At 44.6% G+C, this 7705-nt stretch overlaps 1 protein-coding gene across 3 annotated transcripts in view; it reads right to left on the reverse strand.

Annotated features, from left to right (window-relative positions):
- Window positions 1-6228, reverse strand: part of Kcnb2 (potassium voltage-gated channel subfamily B member 2) — a 407124-nt gene extending 400896 nt beyond the window's left edge. For 2 of the 3 annotated variants that reach the window (XR_004944249.1, XM_036179238.1), the window contains exon 1: window positions 5127-6036. The gene's annotated coding sequence lies outside the window, so the exon portion shown is untranslated. Of the gene's footprint in view, window positions 1-5126; window positions 6037-6098 lie in introns of those variants that run through there. The other variant, XM_036179239.1, reaches the window with a different exon arrangement.
- Window positions 6229-7705: the final 1477 nt, after the last annotated feature.

The raw sequence follows: 7705 nt of genomic DNA on the forward strand, positions 1-7705 counted from the left end.
GCATTGTTCTCAGGATGGGCTTGTGAGTCACTTAGTCAATGCTTTGCCTAGACTAATCTAAGAAAGCATTCTTTCTGCTCAGAGCTCCTCATACATAACTCTCTCCAGCCTCTCTCCTCCTTGTGGACCTGGACAGTACTGCATCCACCTCTGCATGCCCCCAAGGAGTCTCATACTGAGAGGTCAATACACATTATTTAAAACAACCATTCCCTGGGAACACTACTAGAGATAATGGTCATGGATTTTACTGTTAATGGCACTGAACTGCAAGTATTTTACTGATTTAAAAGACTTGGTTAATTTTGTCTGAGGACCTGAACATCACTTAAGATTGTTTTTTTAATGGGGAAATGGAAGTTTTTAAGTGAACTTTTATACTACAAGCCAATTGTAGTCTGAGAGACAACTGTTGTACTATGTCACCCAGTCTATGAGACACATCTGTGTGAAAAATAAAAGTGTCAATCAACCATGAAGATGAATCCAAATATTTGATTCAGTGGCATCTTGCAAAAAATATTTAATCATTTTATCTTTCAAATTTAAGCCAGATGGTATTTTCTTCATAAACAGAAGCAGTGGCTACTTAGAAAGAACTTTGCTTCAAATATTGTTTAAGTTTTCTTGACAAATATTTCAAAGGAGGATTTTTTTTTTGCTGTGTTTCCACAATTATAGTTATTAGCTGTGTAATCAAACAGAAGCATTCTAGGAATATACTAGAAAGAATCTGTTAGGAGACTATGCTTCGATTCCCATTAAATATTGGGTTTATATTTTGCAAAGTAGAAGACGAGGACACTGATAAATGACTATTATATTTATAAATACAATAATTTCCTTTTAAGGCATAAATATGTAATTTTTAAAATGCCTGTAATGCTATGTTTTATTGAAAATAATTCACAAAACTTAGGCATAAAGTTGGACTCCTGTGAGCAGTCCACCAGTCAGGTCACCTGTGTTAGATATTTTTCCTTTTTTTTTTTTTTTTTAACTGTATGTGAGCACGAGTACACATGCAGAGGCCACAAGACATCTTTGGTGTTGTTCCCTGGAAAGGCTGCTCTCTTCCTTTGAGACAGAATAAGTAAGTTAAGCTGTGTGGTCAGAAACCCTCCAGCCTGGCCTCCATAGCATTATGATTGCAGGTCTGAGCCACCATGCTGCATCTTATGTTGATGCTGGGATAGAGCATCATGCATAGAACCACCCCACCCCTACCCCACATTTTCAAAGGTCACTGCAAGCACGGTGCTGTCTAATATACTAGCTTTCTTAGGAGTTCCCAACCCCTTGCCACCACAATTTGAAAATCAGCATTAAACTGGACTTTCTTCCTTCAGATTCCCAGTAAACATTTATGGAGAAGAGCAGGTCAGGGGTAGGTTTCTCTCAGATTAAAACAACAACAACAAAAAGTGCCCCTCCATTTGGTCTTTCCCAAGCCTCCCTTTATCTGTAGAACTACGCTCTCTATAGAGAGAATACACAGCTCCCAAAGAATCTAGAAGTGAAAGCATACTTCCTAATTCTGTCTAGGGTCATCTTTCCCAACATGCCCTAATATCAAAGTGGGTCACAGTGTTCCTGAACCAAAATACTGACTTTAAAGTGACTTCTCCATTTCCTTCCTGTGTCACTCTGAGTAAGGAATGACTGTGAATATTAGCTTTCATGTCCCTGTATGAAGGGCATTAGTTTTGGCTTCCTCATAAGTTAGGGTAAAAATGGAGAAATTTTTGCAATATACTTAAGACAGCATCTGGCTCAACTAAGTGTGGGCTATTACAATTATTTTGTTTAAAGAAAACAAAATAAACATTCTGATTTATAATGAAAATATTCTCATGTACTCTGTAAGTCTAAAATGAAACATTTAGTAAACTTTCAGTGTTGTTGATGATAGGATTTTCTGAGAAGTCCTAAATTCACAGCCTTGACAAATTTTAATGATCTTGTTCATGAATTTGCTTTAAGTATGAAATTGTGAAATGTGTTTCCACATGCAAGAAATCTGTCACTTTGAACTGAAACTGAGATTCTTCAATCAAGTACGCAAGAGTTTTGTTTTTGTTTTCTCCTCACTTATACTTTAAAAATGGGGGGCAGGGACTGTCTTCCATATATTTGGCATGTGTTACATTCTTATCCAGCATTCTTCTGATACATACTTAATAAGTATTACACCAATTAAGGAATGAAATAATTAACCTCTTTATCATATTAAACTGGAGAATAAAAACAGGTACAATTAAGCCTTTGGGAAAGGTATTTTAAAGAGGCTAATGTAGGACTAGGCTCACATGGGTTAAGGGACCCTTTTCTGACAACATTTGACTTTCTTCCTTAGAAACTACACTTTAATACAGAGCTGGGGAGACTATCTATGAAGGAAGGGAGGAAACAAGCAATAAATAGGAATTGACTACAGATCTACGGAGACACTTGTGGTACATGACTAAGAAATCTAGAAATTGCTCTGCTCTATAAAGTTTATTTTATGACCCTGGGAGTAATACAATCATAAATTCTTACCTTAAAAATATTCTTGAACTTCAAAGATTTCACACATAACCAACCTGTTCTTTGCACACCTCGGGAGGCCTTGTGAAATTAGCAGGCAGCATGCTTTTATGCAAATCCCACTTGATGACTATGTGAATGTAAGAACACCCTAAAGAATATTTGGAAATAAAGAGACTATCTTTACCATATCCGTCTACCTTAGAATACATATGGGGAAGTTACCTATCAATTTAAGTGTTTCCCTTAGAAATTAGTCTATAAGAGATAGTAAATTTCAAGGAATTAATCAAAGAAAAATCATGCCTTGGAATGAAATGAAATATAGTCTGTGGCTTTCCTAGATTGCCAGTAACATGATCTACTTTCATAAGATGTAGACATGTGCATTGATCTCGTTACAACAGCAGTTCAAAAAGCCACTCATTTTTTCCCTCAAGAAACAAACTACTTCTCAGCGCTCCACGGACTTAGACACTTTTAAGCATTCAGACAAGTCTAACAAAAATCTGATCAGATATGCCTTTAAGTTGCCAAGAAATGTGATTGAACCCACATCCTGCAATTTCATTTTGTCGAGCAATCTCATTCTTGAACATCTTAGAAGGGCAGACTAAACTCTCATTCGCCCATGACATCAACAAGGATGCTTTAAAAGCCAAATCAAAAGCATTGATATGGTGATATTTCTATCAGTTGATCTGAATCATCAGTAAACAAACAAGCTTGGAGAACATAACTGTAGGATAAGATGAATTGGGAAACAGTTTCAAGTGATGCACAGATTGATTCTCTTCAGGAAAGGGTTGCACAAGAGGATGGAAACCCAGAATGAGCATGAAAACGTCAAGTGGCAGACAGTAGAGTTTGTTTCTAGAATCTGCATGTAGGAGTTGGTGCAAGAGGGAGACTTGGGGACACTAAGCTTTGAAGGGAAAGGTGAAGGCCGAAGGAGAGAGAAAGCTAAGTGTTTCATTCCTCTCTCCAAAAGTCTGAGTAGTGCCAGAGGAAGAAGAACATGTTAGACAGGTTCCTGTTTGTGACAAACAGCTGCTCTGACCAGCAGCACTCCATGAAGGAGCAGACCACAGGCTTGACTTTGTGGCTGCATAGAAACACTGTGAGGTGACCTGGTCCCTTTGCACTTAGTGGAGAAATGAGTGGGTCATTTCCATACTGGACCTTCAGTATTTTCAGAGTCTTTGCAGCTACACAAATAAGCCCTACACTAAAAACAATACCCGAAGTAGCTGGAAAACTAAAAAAACAATGCACAGTTATACACGTAACTACTGAACTGTTTAAGTTTTGGTTAATTTAAGAACAAAGAACTCTCTAGTCTGGATATCTATATGTTTTATTCACATACTAAAAGAGAAGTGTGGGGCATTCTTGTATTTATTGATGCACCCTGCTCATGTTTCTGGAGTGAAATAGACAAAACTTTACAAATGAACAATTTTAACATATTACTCTCTTTGCAGATTCTTTCCTGTGACTCATTCAATGCTGGCAGGTAAGACTTCAGACATTTGACCAAAATCTGTTATTTGCTAATTCTATGCAATGTGCTATCACTGATAAATAACTAAGAGGTGTCTGTCCCACACAATGTTAGACATTAAAAACATTAACATTGAAATATTTACTTTTCTTTTGGACTGGGCTTGAAAAAAATCAGATTGTAAACAAACCTCAAAACCAATCAATGCAAAAAAATAGAAATGTGAAGTGCTATTTAAAATATTGACATCATTGCATGATTTGATTAGATGGAGTGTTGAGCATGCATGCAATTACCTCAATGCCTGCTCTTGCATATTAAAATTTCCCAGTATTTAATCTTCCCTGTGTTATTTTTGACTGTTAAAACACTTGTGCAGTCATAAATGTATAAATGGCATGTTTATGCCCATTGCACATTGACACTTTTTATGAATGGATACAAATAAATGCTCCTAATCTGAGAAAATGGATGGTAGGATATTATCTTGAAAAGGGTCGTTCAGTCCTTAGAGCAGATGATGAGGCAAATGGTGGGTGTCTTTTGATGCCACTCAGGGCAACTGTATTCCCAAGTCTCCTAGGCAGAGCTTGTTGGAAACAGCCTCGGAGCGCTTTCCTTCGAGACTTGTTCTAGCTCGCTCCTGGGAACCAAGACCACTCACCATTGATGAATAAAACGCATGCATGCCTCAGTGTTCTGAGGACTGTGCATGGAACGGAGAAATCACACTCCCTAAGTCTAGTCCGACAAGTGTGTGCGTGCGAGTGTGGCATTTACTAACAAACGAACAGGAACAGAAGGCAACAGGGGCTCCTCTCCTACATACAACAGTTCTCATCCCTTTGGTCAAAGCAGGTTTGTCAGGGGCTCACACTTGCGTGTCTTCCTCACCAGGAAGAAGCCCTGTGTGAATATTCGGTCAGTAATAATCATCAGTCAGGGTTAACAACCGGGTTAGCTTTGTATGTAAGTCCACTAGGCGCCATATGGCAGTTTCCAGTTCCTTTAGCAACTCAAGTCTGGCAGGCTGTCAAGGCGAAGCATCTCTAAAGAGCTCTTGGGGAGCAGCAGCAATGCCTGGACCACTTACCTAGCTCCCACAGACCCCGTTCCACTCAGCCAGCAGCTCTGGCTCCTGTGCCACAAAGGGTGGTGGGATTCCCTGCTCCCTCGGAGGGCTCCTCTCCTGCGATGGTCCCTTTCGTCAAGGCTGTGTCGTTGGAAATCCCCCTCCCCTCTGCAGAGAGGAGGGTCTCCCCGGCTGGCTGGAGCTCCTGGCCGCTTTCCTTCTCTCTTTACATCCCTCACTCCGGTTGGCAGCCTCTAGTAGGAAGGCTCACAGAAGACTCATTGGGAGGAAGCGAAGACATCCTTTAAAAAGAACAATAATCTTCTTCGATCGTCACCCTCTTTCCCCGCCTAGGGCCCCCATCCCCCTGCCGCCGCCGCCCAGATCAGAGAGGGCTGGAGTGAAGGGGGAAAAAAAAAAATCAAGTGGTGCTCTGCGCGCCGCGCCAGCCCTGGACTTGGCTTTGGATCCCGCTGCCCGAGGCGCGGCGGCGGCGGCGGGGGCGGCGGGTGCTCGGTGGCGTTCGGTGGGTGTGTGTCTGTGCAGCAGCCGCGCTAGCTGCACGCGAGAAGAGGCCAGGCGGGGCGCTCGGGGTGCGGGTCCTCCTTCCCGCAGCTCTCCGGCCGGGCGCGCACACTCGCCCGCGGCCACCTAGACTCGCGCTCCGCCTCCCGCGCTCCGCGCACCCGCGGGCTGAGCGGCGGCCGCCGCCTCTCTCTTTCTCTCCCTCTCTCTCCTTCTCTGTGTCTCCTCCTCCCGCAGCTCCCAGGCAATCGTGGCTCCCGGGGTGGGCAGCCTTGCTGCGCTGTTGGCCGGGCACCTCGGGGGGAACGCCAGGCTCGGCCTCCAGGCACCAGAGCTGTGCGCTCGGCAGGCGACAGCGCCCCCGGTGCCCAGGGCGCGGCCGGGGCGCTGGCGATCGGGCGCCGCCCACACCTCACCGGGATCCTCCCTCGGCTCCCGGCGCTGCCTAGGTCCAGGCTCCACACCCACCTGCCTCTCCGCGGGGCTTCCACATAGCTGCACCCGGCAAGGGGTCCACAGCCCCGAGGTCGGTCACTGCAAGCACTCGGTCGGGGAAGCCCTGGGACGACCCGCCGGGACGATCCCGCGGCTTCACGGATTTCCTGGCCCTTCTCTTCCAGCTGTTGTGCTCTCCCGCCTCCCGACCCCTAAGCGACCAGAACCCGGGCTGCCTGTTCCACCACGGGGAACTGGGGCGAGGACATATGGCTCCTGAAGGATGGGCCCCAGAGTGTTCTCCCATAAAAGAAGCTTCCGGAATAAACGGGAGTCCAGGTGGAATGTTACTTCACTCCGGGAACCTCCAGCTATCCTCGGGGACCATTCCTACCTAGCCTAAGTCAATGCTTTTCTGTGTTTAGGGATAAAGCTAGGTGGGAGGCCGCTTTGACTCTTGCTTCCCACGGGGGCGCTGTTCAGACCCTGGCTTGCTTGTTTTAGTGATCTATTTACTGGCTGGAAAACTCTGCCAAGTTTTCCCTTAGTGAGAGGGCGATAAGCTGGATACCCAGGCCCCTCCCCAACTTTGGGGTGTAATAAATGCAATGAACTTGAACAAAATTACTGGCCTCTGCAGCTTCCTGACTTAGGTGCACCTCGATGGTTGGAACATTAAGCAGTCAAAACAGTTGTGTGTCTTTCAGGAAAAACAAGTAACTTAAAACACCCTTTCTTTCTAAAAGAATTCAGGACATGGGAGTATATTCAGAGCTGGAACCCCGACATTACTTTTGATCAAGAATATCTAGCTACTGGGTTTAAAATATGTCTCACTTAGTCCTATGTACAGGAGGTGGCATAGCCTTTTGGAATTCTCCATGTCTTTAATTCCGGCCTCTCTAGGTCTTACCTTGTGCTGAGCGGTCCTTTTCTGAGCTGTCATGCTTGCTGGATGTTTGCTCTGGGAACTGGTTCTTCTAACTCCATCACCCTCCAACAAGAGACTTGCCTTGGCTCTTGTTTTTCTCTCCCCGTGACTTCTGAAGTGTGAACATCAAGAAGAGAATGCCTGGATTCTAAAACCTTTATCATAATCTTGGCCCATTCCCAAACTCCAGCTCCAAGTCCGGGAGTTTGCAGGAAGTGCCTTCTTTTGCCTCCGGTCGGTCTTCCCATACAGTTTACATTTCTCTGCAGACGACTAGTCTCCAAGAACAACACTGAAGCCACAACTGCGCCTGCACAGCTGTGTCAGTGGGCCCTGTGTTTCTTTCCTTCTAGAATATTCCTTACTACCTCGCAGGTCCAAACTACTACAGCCTTTTCAAGGACCATTTTGTACTCTTAACTCTTCACAGACCTCCATGCCCAGACATCCATAGCACACTGTCCTGGCTTTTTGTTTGTTTGTTTTGTTTTGTTTCTCAAGACAGGGGTTCTCTGTGTAACAGCTCTAGCTGTCCTGAGACCAGGCTGGCCTCGAACTCAACAGAGATCTGCCTGCCTCTACCTCCTGAGTGCTGGGACTAAAGGTGTGCGCCACCACCGCCCAGCTCTGTCTCAGGTTTTTGAAGAGACACAGGGTACCATGTGCTTTATATGGCATATGTGTACTTCAGTGCCTCATGGTAAACCAC

This window comes from Onychomys torridus, chromosome 2, assembly GCF_903995425.1.
Source record: "Onychomys torridus chromosome 2, mOncTor1.1, whole genome shotgun sequence".
Lineage (NCBI taxonomy): Eukaryota > Metazoa > Chordata > Mammalia > Rodentia > Cricetidae > Onychomys > Onychomys torridus.